This window comes from Metopolophium dirhodum, chromosome 7 (genome assembly GCF_019925205.1).
Source record: "Metopolophium dirhodum isolate CAU chromosome 7, ASM1992520v1, whole genome shotgun sequence".
NCBI classification, from domain to species: Eukaryota; Metazoa; Arthropoda; class Insecta; order Hemiptera; family Aphididae; genus Metopolophium; species Metopolophium dirhodum.
This window is the reverse complement of record NC_083566.1, coordinates 10,212,400-10,228,766: the sequence shown is the minus strand read 5'-3', so window position 1 is coordinate 10,228,766 and position 16,367 is coordinate 10,212,400. Positions and strand designations below refer to the sequence as shown.

At 26.2% G+C, this 16,367-nt stretch overlaps 1 protein-coding gene across 5 annotated transcripts in view; it reads right to left on the bottom strand.

The window, feature by feature from the left end:
* Positions 1–14,331, bottom strand: part of LOC132949015 (diacylglycerol lipase-beta) — a 34,013-nt gene extending 19,682 nt beyond the window's left edge. Inside the window, exons 1-4 of one of the 5 annotated variants that reach the window (XM_061019761.1) lie at positions 13,965–14,331; positions 13,813–13,902; positions 9,704–9,824; positions 2,315–2,398 (exon numbers count right to left, since the gene is read on the bottom strand). The gene's annotated coding sequence lies outside the window, so the exon portion shown is untranslated. Of the gene's footprint in view, positions 1–2,314; positions 2,399–9,703; positions 9,825–13,812 lie in introns of all 5 variants that reach the window. The other 4 variants (XM_061019759.1, XM_061019758.1, XM_061019760.1 and 1 more) reach the window with 4 other exon arrangements.
* Positions 14,332–16,367: the final 2,036 nt, after the last annotated feature.

Here is a 16,367-nt window from a genome sequence, read left to right as displayed (position 1 = left end):
TATTATACATTATATTAAATGTTTTTATGTTCAATAGAGGAAAAAAATGTGTTTACATTTATATCTATATAACATTAGAACAACTAAAGTTCAAGTTAGGTTAGGTTTTGAGACTGAAGATATCTTGGAAGGCCTTGACTCATGTCTTCGGAGTCACCGGAGATACCCACAAATGAGTGTGTTTAAACAAAAAATAGAGTTATATATTTTACGATTAGTCATTAATCATTATTTATTTTACGGAAATATTCAATGACGTTTAAGTTGTTGGACAATGAACCATTATTCGTTTTTATGAATTGCGTACCTAATTATTTATGTTTTTATATTATAAGATATTACAAATAGGTTTAATGTAAACAATACATTTTATAGATAATGAATTCTATGACTTTAATTTAAACTTCCATTTATTTGTCATAAAAACGTCTTTAAATTTAAAAATATTATTGGTACAATACCTTAAAGCGAAACAATGTATCAAATTTTTCGGAAAAAATAGTGTTCAAAAAGTTTCATGTAACACCTTTATAAATCGAAATTCATGTATTTTATATGTACCTAGTTATTTGTACATGTAATTTTTCTATTTTATCACTATTTTTTCTATAAACATAAAGAAAAACCACCAAAAAACATAAAAATATAAGGAACTTAAAAGTGCTGTTTTAATTGAGCTCCGCTCATATAATATGTTGTTTAAATATTCGACGATATTTACCATTGCTTTCAAATTAAATATCACACGCCAAAAATTTGCTATCTCGCGCAGAATTAATCGAAAAAAGATAAATTCCCAACTCCGATAAATTATAGTAATAACGAATTACACAAGTTATTAAACATGTATTGTTATGGAACACTGTGTCACTATACCTACCTAATTTTTATATTAGCTTTAAATGGCAAGTGTGTATAATTAAAAATTAGTTATCTTAATTTTTAACAATAGAAATATATTTACAATTTAATTTCTTCGTTTATAGATTCTGAACTGGTGCTTCAGGGGAAGTCAAAAATATTTTAAATTTTAAATTCCTAGTAATTTTTAAAGGTGTTTTAAAACACAAAAAAAAATAACGGTAAAACAGGAAAAACGGTTTTTGATTTAATCGATTTTGGTTTTTAGTATAATTCTATAAATTACCGTAGATAGGTACAAGAAATTTTCAATGAATATTTATATTAGTATTTTATATACACTATAAATCTTCCAAAATAATTTGCCTTATTTTAAACTATTTATAGGCATAAGACATTTTCGATTCATGTTGGTTTTTTAAAAATTTATGTCGAAAAAAAATATTGCTCGGTCAAAAATTTGAAAATTGAATACAAGTTTCCTCATATATTTTTACAATAACAGTTTAAAAATATTAAAAATTCATAGGCACGATTTTTCTTTATAAGCACTTTTAGTTCAAATGTTAACAAAATGTATCAAATTAATCTCTGTTCATATGATAAGTTTAATGTATAAATCTTAGATAATATACATATTTGATAGAGCTATGTGTATGGTATATCACGCGTAGTCTGCGCTTGGAGCCGATAGGGTCGGCCCGTTAAGCTCCGATGAATTTATTAAGCATGCGTCAGACATTAAAAAGATAGCGAGGGATGTGGTAACATAATTGCAGTAATGTTTTGGCTATGTGCATTCTGCTGTGGTCGAGAGCATGCGCAGTGGTGACATAGGGACCAGGCCAGTAAATCGGCTTCAAGATTTTAAATCATAGGTACCTCTATCCAGTATCATGTATTATCTAAGGCCTCAATGGTCAATAATTAATATTAACTATAGTATTATATAATTAAACGTTGTAAATACATATACATTCTACTACAAAATATAATAGAATTAGAATTTAACGATAAATTTGAACAAGTATAATAATATGTTAGTAATTATTGTATTAATAAACTATGTATGAGAAAATAAAATAACTAAATATTTAATTGGCAGAATTAAATTTTAGTACTACAAAAACTAAAAACTATTAAATATAACTAGTTTTAAAAAATCACTTTTTAGTAATAAATAATAATTATGATTATGTATCATATTATTTTGGTTTCAAAAAATCGGCAAAAACAAATAAATTAATTAAAACTAACAATGTAATTTATCATAAATTATCTAAATTTTAATCATACAACAAAGCAATGTATTCTTAAAGCTGGAAATAATTAATAATTATTTTAATTTAATAATAATTATCTGAATTACTGATGAATTATTTTTAATGAAACAGTATTTTGTTTATGTTTACATATTATGTACATAAATGTTGCACTAATAATAATTGTTTACCTCTAGTTGTTGAACTTTAGCTTGGAGTGTCATAATACATATTGTGAGGTTTTATCAGATTTATCTCCTTTGAAATGGCCGCATCTAGAAACAAGTTAAAATTAAGAGCAATTTTTAAAATTTATATTTTTTTAATTTTGCATTTATTAACAAAATATAATAATAATAGAATGATTAGATCCATACCATAATTGATTTACATTTTTTTACACTTGAATTACCGAAATTAGAAATGTTATTTTTTACAATTATATATATACAATTACTATATGGGTAAATAATACATAAAAAATGCACTTCTATAATTTTTCAAGCACGTACAATAAAAGGGAAATTATTAATTCCGTAACTAATCTTCCTTGAACTATGTTTACTTTCTACCAAGGTGTGAAAATTGTTTTTTGATATAATTTCCGACATATTTAGTGCTATTTCAGATAGATATGCGATGATATATATAAACGCGGTGATCCATTTAACCTACAACACTTATTATTACAGAAAACACTAACGTATTTCAAAATATTTCTTATGCATAGTTTTAAGTCGTTACAAAACAACATTTTTGGATATCATATTCCGAAGCAGAATAATATTTAAAATACTTAGATCTATAAAAAAAAATTAAATCAAATTTCGGACAAGTAGTTTATTAGTTATAAGTATTTAAAGTTCGGTTAAGCGGAGCAACTGTGTGTTACCTCACACTGTACCACTCTACCTCACTCAAATAACTGTCTATAACTAATATATAATAATATACCTCACAAAATATTTGTCCAAAATTTGATTTATATGTATCAATGTATTTTAAAAAAATATTCTGCTTTGGAATAAGAAATTAAAAATATCATTAAAAAAGATTATAAAATAATTTTTATAAGTGTTTTGCGTTAAATGGATCACACGGTAATCGGTATTATACAATATATATATAATTTATATAACATCTAAAGATTACAAGTTAATTTAATTGTAATTATTAACCAGTATATATAAATCAATAAGTATGATAAATTTGACAAGTATAAAAATCCTAAGATAAAAGTTAAAAAAATTAATGTAATTCAAATTAAACTCATAAATTATGTTAACAAATATTAATAATTGTTAATAACTCAAAAAGTGTCATCATTGGGCGATTTCTTTTATCTCTCATCCGTGTAATTTGCACAGATTTCTATACTATACTAGTGCATATTTATAGTCTGTGGTAATTTCTATTATGACTATTCTTATCGTAGAGTAATAAAAATTAAAAATAAAGTAATAAAATTAGTCCATGGTTCTAGTACATACTATGCTGATATGCGTGTTCTAATTTATTGTATAATTCTTAGGTTATTAGGTCAACAAATTAAAGTACCATAATTATTACATATTTCAGGATTACAAATTAACTGCTTTTAACTCTATATATTATTACCAGTGTAATCATAAAATAAAATATTAAATTCTGTATTTTTGCAATACTTTTGTTTCAATCAATAATACTTTTAACAAATTAGAAACAAATTTTTAACAAAATGATCGATTTAATATTATAGAAGTAATAATTTGTTAGTTATTACTATGTCATAGAAATAATACAATAAAATCGTAACGAATTTAAATTATATGCTAATCGATATTATGTAAATCGTATTAAGGAAATAGTTTATTATTTTAGAATAATCAATATATCATTATTATAGCTTATCACATTCAACTCAAAATGTACAAGTAATTACTTATAATATTCATTTACGAGTAATTAATATTCACGGTACTGATACCTACCTATATATTATATAATATGTGTTTTAATGTAACTATTGGTTTTTATTTATATGATAAATAATGATGAATTATGTTTTTTGAAGGCTGTATTTAAGTGTAAATTTATATTCATCAGAAATAAGAGAAAACACTAAATATTTTTACAATTTTTGATTAGAATAAACATTAAAACTTATCCCAGTGTATGAAAAAATATAATGACCAATTAAATTAATAATCTGAAAATTATAGTTGTTCTATAACGACGAATAATCACCGTTCAAATTAATATTTTAACATCCAGTATTCAGCGTAAAAGTAAGCAAAACACGACATGCGTCCTATCCGTTTTTGTTATTTTTAAAATCATTCTGATTCTTCAATTGTTCCTAATTTTCAGTTACAAAATAAACATTTTAAATGTAGCACGGTGCCACAGTGGTATTATAATTTTATAGTATTTTCAATGTTGTAAGTACGATACTACGATTAAATAGTTATCGAATTGTGTTTATTTTAATACTGCAATCGTTTAATGTAGACCGAAATAATAATATATTATGATAATTATACAGGATAAGCACATTTAATGAAGACTGTATCGAGGCTTTGGTGGGGTTTAATAGTGGAAGTGGAATCAGAAAGATACTTATATATTATATTAATAATTTCGATAATATATAGAAGGTTGATGTTTGGTTGTATATTTTTGTAGTAAATTATTCCCAAACCGGAAGTAACAGAATACAATAAATTAACATCGTGTATGAAATTCGGAGGTTTAACATTGCCTATTTGAAGATATTAATTTAAAAATATCTGTAGTCAATGTAATATTCATTATTGAAGTTAGAATCACTTGCTGCATTACCATTGCTTCACTATACCCTGCAGTGAGCAATGGGCATTGGGCATACTTGACTAATAAGTAATATCTAATAAGTCATTACCGCGACATTTGCAAATAATACCACTTATATAATTAACACATCCAATCATTAAAATTATACTATCATAATACCGTGAGTGGAATTTAGCTGCAGGAAATACACAAAATACCTATATTGAGCCAAAAATTATTTTATTTTGAAGTATGTGCTGAGCAATATTGATTATTGGTATTATAAATTATAATAATGTGAGTTTGTTGTTTTGTTTACATGTCGCTGTAACCACATTAGCAAATAATTTGCTTCAATCTTCAAAATGTATGAAGATTTGAGAAAATTTGATTTAGTTGTTCTTTACATAATAACATAAATATAATATAATATTAACTAGGTACCTATCCTTAAAAACTGATTCTGATTTTTTCTTTATCACTTAGAATCGTCTTTCGTATACAATGATTTATTCTTGAATACAATTTTATCATATCCATTTCACAGTGCCTACTCAATGACAAGGTACATTTGAAACCTATTATATAGATACAGTTAAAGCAATAGTTCCCAGGTTTTTCACGTACATATTTTGATGAGACGTTTATAATATTATATCAAATATTTTTATCTCATAATATTGTAAAATTAAAGTATCTTACAAATATATTGATTTACTTAAAATATAAATTAAGCTGCATCAAAAATATATTATATTATATGTTCATAGAAATGTATTAAATTATATCTAATGACTAATAATACAATCAATAACAATACTTAATTATTTTTACTACATTTGTTTGATTAGCGTGAAGAATATTAACTTATATTAGTCAGTGTAAAAACTGATTAAATAAATTGAATATTATTAACTGTGTGGTATACCATGACTTTGAGGATAACTATTGCATTAAAATTTATAATTGAGTATTTGATGCATTTTAGTATATGTCTTTTAACTGAAATAACATTGAAATATCTAATAAGATTAGCTTAACAGTTAACATAGCTCAAAGAGTATTTAAGGGAATTCGATACCGTGATTTTCTGTTTTTTTCCAACACACGCGCGACATAGTATTTTATACGTGTTTTTTGCCAAACATTCCAAATGATCTATTGAAGCGATAAGAATTCTGAAAACAGATTTGAATTCGTCGTCAAGTCTACTTGAAAACGACTTTCCCACATTTTTGATATTATCCCCCAAATTCCAGAAAACGTCATATTAAAAAAGAGTATTTAAACATTTTTGTATTTAAATTTTTGGAGAAGCTAAAATCAAAAAATCCAAATTGTGGGAAAGTCAATTTCAAATAGACTTGACGACGAATTCAAATCTGTTTTCAGAATTCTCATCACTTCATTAGATCAATTGATATATTTGGCAAAGTAGCCGTCAAAAATCCTATGTCACGCGTGTGTTAGTCAAAAACAGAAAATCACGGTATGGAATCCCCTTAATGCTATATGGATAAGTCTGTTATATGATGAGTTGGGTCTTAGGAAATAATAATTATAAATTACCTTTGAAAATTAGTAATAAATTACAGTACATATATTGTATATTATTAATAAGTAAACAACTCTATACTTATTTTAGGTATTACTATAATCAAAAATAAAAACTATATACGATAATATAATATTGACATAAGGTAATAAATAAAAACAAAACCGGAGAACTCGGTAGCAACCTGCATATACAGCATATATCTAGTAAGTTTTGTGCGACTATAACTTATTATTGAGTATGTTTCAAGTGTACAGAGCGAGTAGGTCACTATAATGGATGTGTTAAATTTGAATTCAATGCTAAATCATTGTATAGGTACGAAAAACGATTCTGAGTGGAGATGGTCTGTCAACCTATATTTTTTTAATTGATAGATCAATGCATGTGGATTAGAATGTAGGATGATGTGGTGTGTGAAGTTAATAAGTCCAAGTACATAATATGATAGGTCAATGGTCACAGTAGCATAAAATAATTGTAGTTTTGAGGATGACGATAGAAATCGGATTATCTGTAGATGTATAAAGTGGAAATAAACGTCAGGTATTTTGTGTGATAAAAGGTTTTTTATGTTTTGATGCCTTTGAGGTTAAATGTTAGATTTTATAAAACAATTATGAGGCAAATGTTCTATGGATTAGAATGTTGGACAGTACTACAGTAGCCAATAAAACCCGACATAGAGTGGTTATAGTGAAGATGAGAATGCTATGATGAACGAGTTGAGGACTAGGGAGGATAGAATAATAAATTAATTCATTGGGGTATTGTAAGAGAGGCACCTTTTGTAAACAAAATCAGGTCATGTTATTATGAGGAGAGGTGACAATCACGATCAAAGGTGGTGAGGGGTAGCTATAGAGATAAATGCTGAAAGGAAGAACAAATGAGAGTAGACAGTACTAGAGTACTATATGGAAATTCTGGGTGTGAATAAAAGAGAGGTAGGGGACGGAGCTTTTTGGAGACATAGGATAAGGGTGGCCGACCCATACAATTTAGAGAGAAGGGCGAAGAAGAAGACAATTTTATAATGTATGTAGCTATATATTATTATTGATTATAAGTACTATAAGTATTTATAACCAAATGTCCAATGGTATTATCCACCTCCGTCCGAGACAAAATTAATAATAATTAGATAAAAAACACGCTCTACTGTATATATAGTAGGTTTTGAGTGTACCTCGTCTTATTGAGAATGGATGTGTTAAATTTGAAATCGATTATAAATCATTGTAAACGAAAAACGGTTATGATGATGACCGCGGTCAGCAGCTATTTTTAAGGATATTTTATACAATATTTATATCAAGTATTTACTATATCATGTAATTTATTATTATATTAGTATAGGTATAATAAATCTTGAATTAATTTGAAATAAAATAATCCCATATATTATTTATTTAGTTATTACTTATAATTATATAAACATATACATAGGTGTATTTGTATCATTTACCTAGCTATAAAGTATACTTATTAGTTATTATCCGACTTCACCCGGGAAAAAATGATCAATCGACAATCGGCCTCTCGCCACTCGGTGTATTTCGGTGGAATGAGTGTGTATAGGCAGAACCAATTTTGTGTTGTAAGTTATAATATTAGAGCGAATTGACCTATTGTCAAACTTAAGGTAAGAATATTATCAACCATAAAGGCTTATTAATATATAAATTTTAAAATGAGCTATAGTTTATAACTATGTAAAATATTACAATTTTAAATTATCATAACTGGCTTTTAAAGGGACGTTTCACCCGCATTTGTTGCCTCCGTCTTACCACGTACGGCATAGCAAAAACTGTTTTACGTGGGAAAGAACCGAGAAGGCTACAGTCACAACTAAGAAACGACATTTTCACCACATAAAAAGGAGAGCTTTGGCTGTGCAATATCGTTTTTATTTTTTCACTATCGGAACTTTAAAAAAAGTTATTAAAGTTTAAAATCGGTTTTTTCCCGCGCAAAACAGTTAGACGGAGACAACAAATGCGGGTGAAACGTCTTTTTACATTTAAATATCAATAAAAACCTATGAGATGCCCATCTAAGATGTTAAAATGTAATACAAGATTTCTCATAAGTATGTCTAACTTTATTAACGAAAAAAATGTCTACAAGAAAGTCAAATTAAATTGTATTGAGCATTTGAAATTCATATTTTTACAACATTGGATATTCACTCGATTTCTCGTGTAGCGATTTTGCTATTTTGTTGTAATTCAAAAACGAATAACTACAGATGCATGAACATTTAACTGAATATTTTTATTTTCTATACACCGTACAATTTTGAAAATATTTTGATTCCTTTTGAGCTGTTTACAGACAATTTAAAATTTCAATTTTTTTAGTTTTTTTTTTACTATAAATATCAATAAAATTGTATTTGTTTGGCCAAAAAGCGTGAACATTTAATTCAAGATATTTAATATTTAATCCTGAAATATCATTACAATAGGAGTTGAAAAATATTAAGTTTTTTTTTATAAGCATTTAAAGTTCGATTTTTGACAAAATGTATCAAATTTAAAATTATTTTGTAGTTAAACATTTTTTATAGCTAAGGATTGAAAATTTTAAATAAGGTTCCACGTAAATAGTTTATAGTGACCAGCTTGTAACCTACTGTACAGCAGAGCGACATCCACTTACCCACCCACCTTTTAAACTTAACTTTAACTTTTTAACATGTTAATGTCCATCTTTGTATATAACCTATATGTTATGCCTTATATTATATACAGATATCAACTATATTTTAGGACCTAGTTCCAGATACACGAGGTCCTTCCAAATTACACGTAATTTGAAATGGTAGAACAACAGTACTCAGTAGGTATATTTAATATTTTATTTGTGAATGTTTGTGTAAGTACCGAATAATACAAAATAGCAAGTAAAAACAAGTTGACCTTGGATCTGAACATTTAATTTTGTTTGCAAAAAAAAATGTATAATACTAAATTATATTACAACATTCGTGTTTTGGATACTAGGGTATAAAAATATAAATAGGTATTTAAAATGATAATATTTACGCATTTCTTATTCATTGATGCAAGTGTTTTTTTGTCGAAGCATAATTTTCGTAAAATATTGAACATATTATTGTATTATCATATGCAATGGACATAACCACATAAGTCAATCGATCTTTTAAAGTTGATAAAGTGATAATAATTAGTATACTATCGATATATTATTAAAGAATTATATGTACATATAATGTGTATGTTGATGGCATATAGTTGCATCACGTGTTCGCGAGAGAAGGGTGTGCTACTGTGAAAGTTGTTCAGTCAGTGTTCACCTCCAAAGGACACGCATAGTACACAGATCTTCTACGAACACACACAAAAGATGAATAAAATATGTACACAACAACAAAAGTATTTAACAAAAATGTAATGTTAATAGTGGAAATTATTTAATATACCTACCTATATACATAATATTAAGTAGGTATTAAAAAGAAATAAATCAAAATTAAAAATGTGACTAATTATGACGGATTTCATAATTATATGGAATACTATTGTACATTTTGTAAATAACATACAGCTATGTTGGCCACTTTCTCGCCACGTCATACCAACATAGCGATGGTTCATCTTAATGGATTTTTTCAATCATACCTACAAAATGGATTTAAAATTGCAAATTTAATTAAATTTAAATAACTTATGGTCGTAAAATTTTCCTATTTGCCAAATCAATTTGTATTACAATACATTTTACTTTAATTAAATTAAATAAACATATATGATTTAGAGCCTGCAATAAAAAAAACATTATAAGAATACACGGAAGTAAATTATATAATAACAAAATTTATAAAAATAATAAATCTAATTTAAAATTCATAACTGATATGACATAATAATAATTTAATATTATTTGGTAAGTAACTAATTTGTTTTACACAAATAGGTTTTTCTTATCTGTAGTGTAGATATTTATTTAATTTCATTATAGGTAATATTATGATGTTATAACTATATTATTATATTTTCATTGATTATATACAATGACAATAGGTAGGTACTACATACCTATGGGGTTAGGTATTATTAACCGATGATTTTATCATTTTTATATATAAAATATAAATATAGTTGATAATAGAATTTTGATAAGTCGAAAAAATAGACATCGTTGAAATATTTTTACATTTACCTAATAATTTAATATGTTAATAATTGTTAATTATATTTTATTTTGTATCCGATAACTTTAATTTATTTTTATTCCCTGGACCTTCGAGGTCAAGATTCTAGTGAATAATTTATATTACATAGGTACAAGTGTACAACTCTAGGCATATCAATTAAATTGCACACATTATTCCCATATAAGATTATCCAAATATTTCAACTTATTATAAAACAATAATATGAAAGGTTAATTACGACGTTAATTATAATTCATTCATTTTTAATTGTAAGATAATGATTTTACAAAACATATTTTTATTCTGTAGGGTATTCTATACTTAAAGATTTTATAGACTGAAAAATTGACACAATTTGAATTTTTAATAAACCTACACTATCTACACTACCAAGGTATACAAAAGAAAATCATGAATACATCTCAGATAAAATCTTAATTACCTACTTTAATTAAGTAGGTATCTCTTATGTTTTATACAGAGCAAAATCAGTGAAGTTATAGATATCTAATTTTATTTTTTTTAACTATCAAGTATTGTAGACTCATAACTAAGGATGTTGATAACTTTTTCATTATTTTTTTGAATAATCATAGACGATGCTTTCCAGTTTCCAAGCTTAAAATTTGTTTCAATAACATACAAATCTACATAACTAACTTAAATTTTTGAACAGTAAATTATGAGAAAAAATACAAGTCAATTATTTGTTCATATTTTCTAAAATGTACAGGTTTGAAAATTACCATTAAACTTAAATTAATTTTACATAGGTAGGTACCTAATAGGTACAAAAAATACTTAATATAAAAATGTTTTAATTGTTTTATAGATTAAAACTAGTTATGAAATTCAAATTTAAATCAGAATCACATATGTTTATAAATTATAATTTTTAATTTAAAATCAATAAATTATTTTATTAACTTTAAAAATTTTAAGAGCGTCATAAGTAGATATTTAGGTCATTAACAAAATAACATAATATTATAAAAAAATTTTTTGGTCATTTTTATAGGTTTTTTAGTGCATCAACATCAGGGTCATAGTCATAACTTATAAGTCGTAAGCATAACATTTCAACAATACCTACCTATTATGTATAGATTAATTATAAAATATAGTCAATGCTCTTCGTACATCACTTTTATTGTTTACGTAGATAAGTGAATGTTAATTTTTTCTAGAACTTTTATTACATTCATATAATATAAAGTTATTATTTTAAATAATTAAAAATTATTTGTACTTTTATAATAATTTAAGGTAGAACTTACATATATTAGTTTTCAGTGATTATTTCACTTTTTAGCAAATTATATTATTTTTGTGTACAATTAAAATTGATTAGGTAATATATTATCTTTCGGTAATCTTTAACTTTGATTAATAGGTATTAATAAACATAATATTATATTTTAAAAATAAGTATGCCTAATTTTATTAAAAACCGTTAGTTATAATCTGTTTAAATAAAAAAAAATTTAATATAAGATTTCCTCGAGGATTTTCTATAAACAGAGCGCAGAGGTGTAATAAGTTACTAATAATAGTATCAATAGTACCTAAATGTAGATAAATATAAGAAGTTTTAAAAAAATATATGCAAGTAGATAGCTAGGTACAGAATAATATGTTACTATCCCAAGAATATATAAATATTATAAAATATATTAACAAGATAAAATATAACAATAATAAAAAAAATATGCATTTTGAAAATAGGTGCCTACAATATGTATAAAATTATTAGTTCTGTAGTACAAAAAAATTATCAAAGTTAAGTTACATTTTATTACCTATTTAGGTTTTTTTTCAATTCAAAGGTGTATCACAAAACATTTTGATTTAATGCATTATATGGCATAATCATTGGTAAATTGTATAATAGTTAAAACTAAATTTTTCCAATATTCTATCGACTATCACATCAGAAGGGAATAAAATATTGTACCTATAGTTGTATAATAATATATAAGTATCAGGTAAACTTTTGAACTGTAAATATATTTTTTGATGATGATTTTGTATTTATGATTTAGATTTGTTTTAAAAATTATGAAGATAAAAAAAGATAATGAATCATAAAATATATTACCTATCTTGAATGTACAGTTGGTATATAAGACATGTTGTATATACAAACATAATAATTGCAATGCAACAATGAAAATAATTTTTGGAATAATTTAAAGAGTACAATTTAGAATTTGAAAATTTAAATTATGAAATGAATATTAGAAGATTTAATTAATTAATATTATAAGAAACTAATTTACCGTTTCAAAAATAAATGTGAGTTACTAATTTGTTTTATTTTAAACGTGTCCATAGAGTACATATTACAGTATCATTAACTGCTGTCAATAAAGTATACATTGTATTTGTACAGTTAGGTAGGTACTTTGATAGATAGGAATACAGAATATTATAGTGCTAATATTTAGCTTCATCATTTTATGATTCATTTGATCAAACAGAAATAGCTAAGAATAGTAATAATTTTTATTAACAAATGCACTGTTAATTGATTATAATTACCTAAGTAAATGTTCTACATACACACATAAAAATATATATTGAGTTATATTTAAGCTCTGGCGCTGTATGACAATAATTAGTGGATTGGAACCCCGATTAAAACAATATTGTAGAACAAATATTGTAAACAAGCTATGTTTAAACATATAAAATTAATGTAGGTACTTAAAAGATAGGTATAGATCAATTTTTAGTGTCTTTCCATTACAAATCAATACATCAGTACATGGTTCTAAGCGAGGTTCTAAGTTATGAAATTATAAAAAGTTGTTACAATTAGAAGAATAAGTGGATCAAATCATTTGCTCAGCACAAGACTCAGAAACCCATATTTGTTAGGTAGCCAATAAATAAATATTGGTAGGTAGGTATAGGTGCTTACTAAATGTCTAAGGGCCCGTATTGCAATCGTTCAACTAAGGTTAAACCACCGAATTCAACCGGTAAAATCAGTTAGGCGTAACCGAGGTTTTAACTATGATTGTAAAACAGGTCCTAAATAACATAATATTTAACTCGACAATTGTACACAGCCAATCATAATAAAATACATGAATGTATAATGATTAGTGATTAGTGATTACCAACAAATTATAATGTGTAGACTACCTACTCACCGAAATAGATAAGTCCACTGTTCAATGTTCCCCAACGAAGACGCGGGTGACGCGTCAACAGTAATAGGCCGTTTGATGTTATTTATTGGCCTACGCAGAATATTGAACACTATATTAGTATGCCAAGAACAAAAAAAAAAGCTGCGACCTACTTCGGGAAAAAAACGCATTTATTGCACAAAATTTCACCTGACAAAAAAAAAACCGCTTATTGGTTGTGCAGAAACCGATCGCGTAAACAAACGCGGCGACGAACAGGAAAATCGTCTGTAAATTTACTGCGGCCAAGCCGTTTGAAAACCGTTTTTGATTATTTAAATTCTTGAATCGCTGGGCAATGGAAATTTTTTCGTTTTTGTAACCACTAACCGTGAGATTGATAAAAAACGCGGACGGCTAGTGATAACGAACTATCGGTGAAAACGTCGTCGTGACAACTGTTGCGCGCGCAATTGCGAACTGCGGAGCGACTAAAAAAGTGAAAAACTGAACGTAACTCAGAAACCGTGCACGACCCAACGCCGGGGTGGAGGTAACAGACACGATTCTCGGCGGCAGTGCGACCGGCTACGACTACGACGGACGGCTGCAGCCTTAAAGAGAATCCCCACCGTCACCATATACTTATTGTTGTCACTCCGACATTGCAGTACAACAGCAGTCAGCACTAAAATACCTATATCGTATACCTACTAATATATTATTGTAGTCACTAGTCTGTAAGTAGGTATAAAATACCTATCATAATATAATCAATCTACTTCTGTCTAGTGTTGACTACTTTTTCGAGTACATCTACAGTTCTACGTCTACCTACATAATATTACACAGTGTATAAGTGTATTGGTGTGTTACGGTGGACATTTTTAGGTGGCCATTATTTCGAATTATTTTTTTGAGATGTTGAGCGAAAAAAAATTTAAAGCGCCGCTTGAAATTTGAGTTAGGTACCTACTTATAGATTAAATATGTTATTATACCTACCATATATCTAACATATTATAATTATATAAATCTAAAATCATATAGGTAATTCAATGAACTATATACAATATATTTATATAAATATATATCATATAATTCAATTAACTAGGTAAATATTATATTATTATACAGGTTCACCGTTCATGCAGATACAATGGAGTATCGACTATGGACGATTTCTATAAAGCTACAGCAGTTACTCAGGCACTCAGTCATTGAATAGATAAATAACCTGGAGATTGAACTACGAGAATAAAATGCTTATGAAGTTTACCTGACATTTTTTTTTACCTAAACAAATTGATTTACTATACATCTTTTTTAAAAATTTTTTTTACAATCAATATACAATATGAATATTGGCTAAAAGTAACAAATATGACAGATAACATTATTTTGATGACACTTCCTAGTTCCTACTATACAATTTAACTATAATATTGTGTTAAAAGGTATTTAATTATAATTTGAGCATTTTTGTAACCTTATAACAATATAACTTATTGTTAGTTAGTTATTTAAAACTTATGTTTTTGTTTTTGCCAGATCAATTTTCTGCCAAAATTATAATTTGATATTTAAAATTTATGCCACTATAGCCATAAATTATAATTTTATGTTAATATGTCATTAATATTTAATGGTATTTTGAAAATATGAACATAACCTATATAATTCCGTAAATTACACGTTTCCACCCACAGTGTGGTTGGACCATATTATTTTTTTAGCGATAGGTTAGACAGAATAACAAATAATTGCGAATCATTCTGAACACATTTGAACGAAAAGTTCTACAAATCGCATAATAATATTAATATATTTTTAAATTCCAAGAATTTAATTATATTCAATGTTCTCACATATATAAAAAAATCAGTTTTAAATTAAATATAAAAAACACCCAAAACACAAAATAAAATAATATTAAAAACAGAATAATTAACACGCCAGCTAAAATAAAAAAGAGTATACTGTACAACTAAAACTATTATACCCATATCCAAATGGAAATATTTAAAACATCACCTTGTCCGCCTATGTAAAAACTATTGTGCTTATATTATAATTATAAAATTAAAATTATTAAGACTAGACAAATATGGATGCATAGATGCACGAAAAAAATATGATTAGATAAAATAAGTGAAAAAACGTTTGGGTGTCAACGAAAACCGTCTCCTCATGGTGGTCCATGGATAATTATAAATGGTTCTCTCGGTATAATTTATGAAAAACTAGATTGGACAGAAATAAAAATCGAATATTTTTTTTCATTTTCAAATTTTTTATATTTGGGTTTTATATACACGACGATATAATTTTCAAAAAATATTGATTTGTTTTGAACTGTTTACGGGTATTTTCAGTTTCAAATTTTTTTAGTTTTTTTTTCTATGAATGGCAATAAAATTAATCAATGAACAAAACGTTTGAAACAAATATTTTAAATTCATGTTTTAAACATGTTTCAACGAGTTGTTTAAAATATTGTGTTTTGCAGTGGCGTAGCCAGGGGAGGGGCTAGGGAGCTCACTTTGTTACCAACCCACTATATAAGTAATAATATA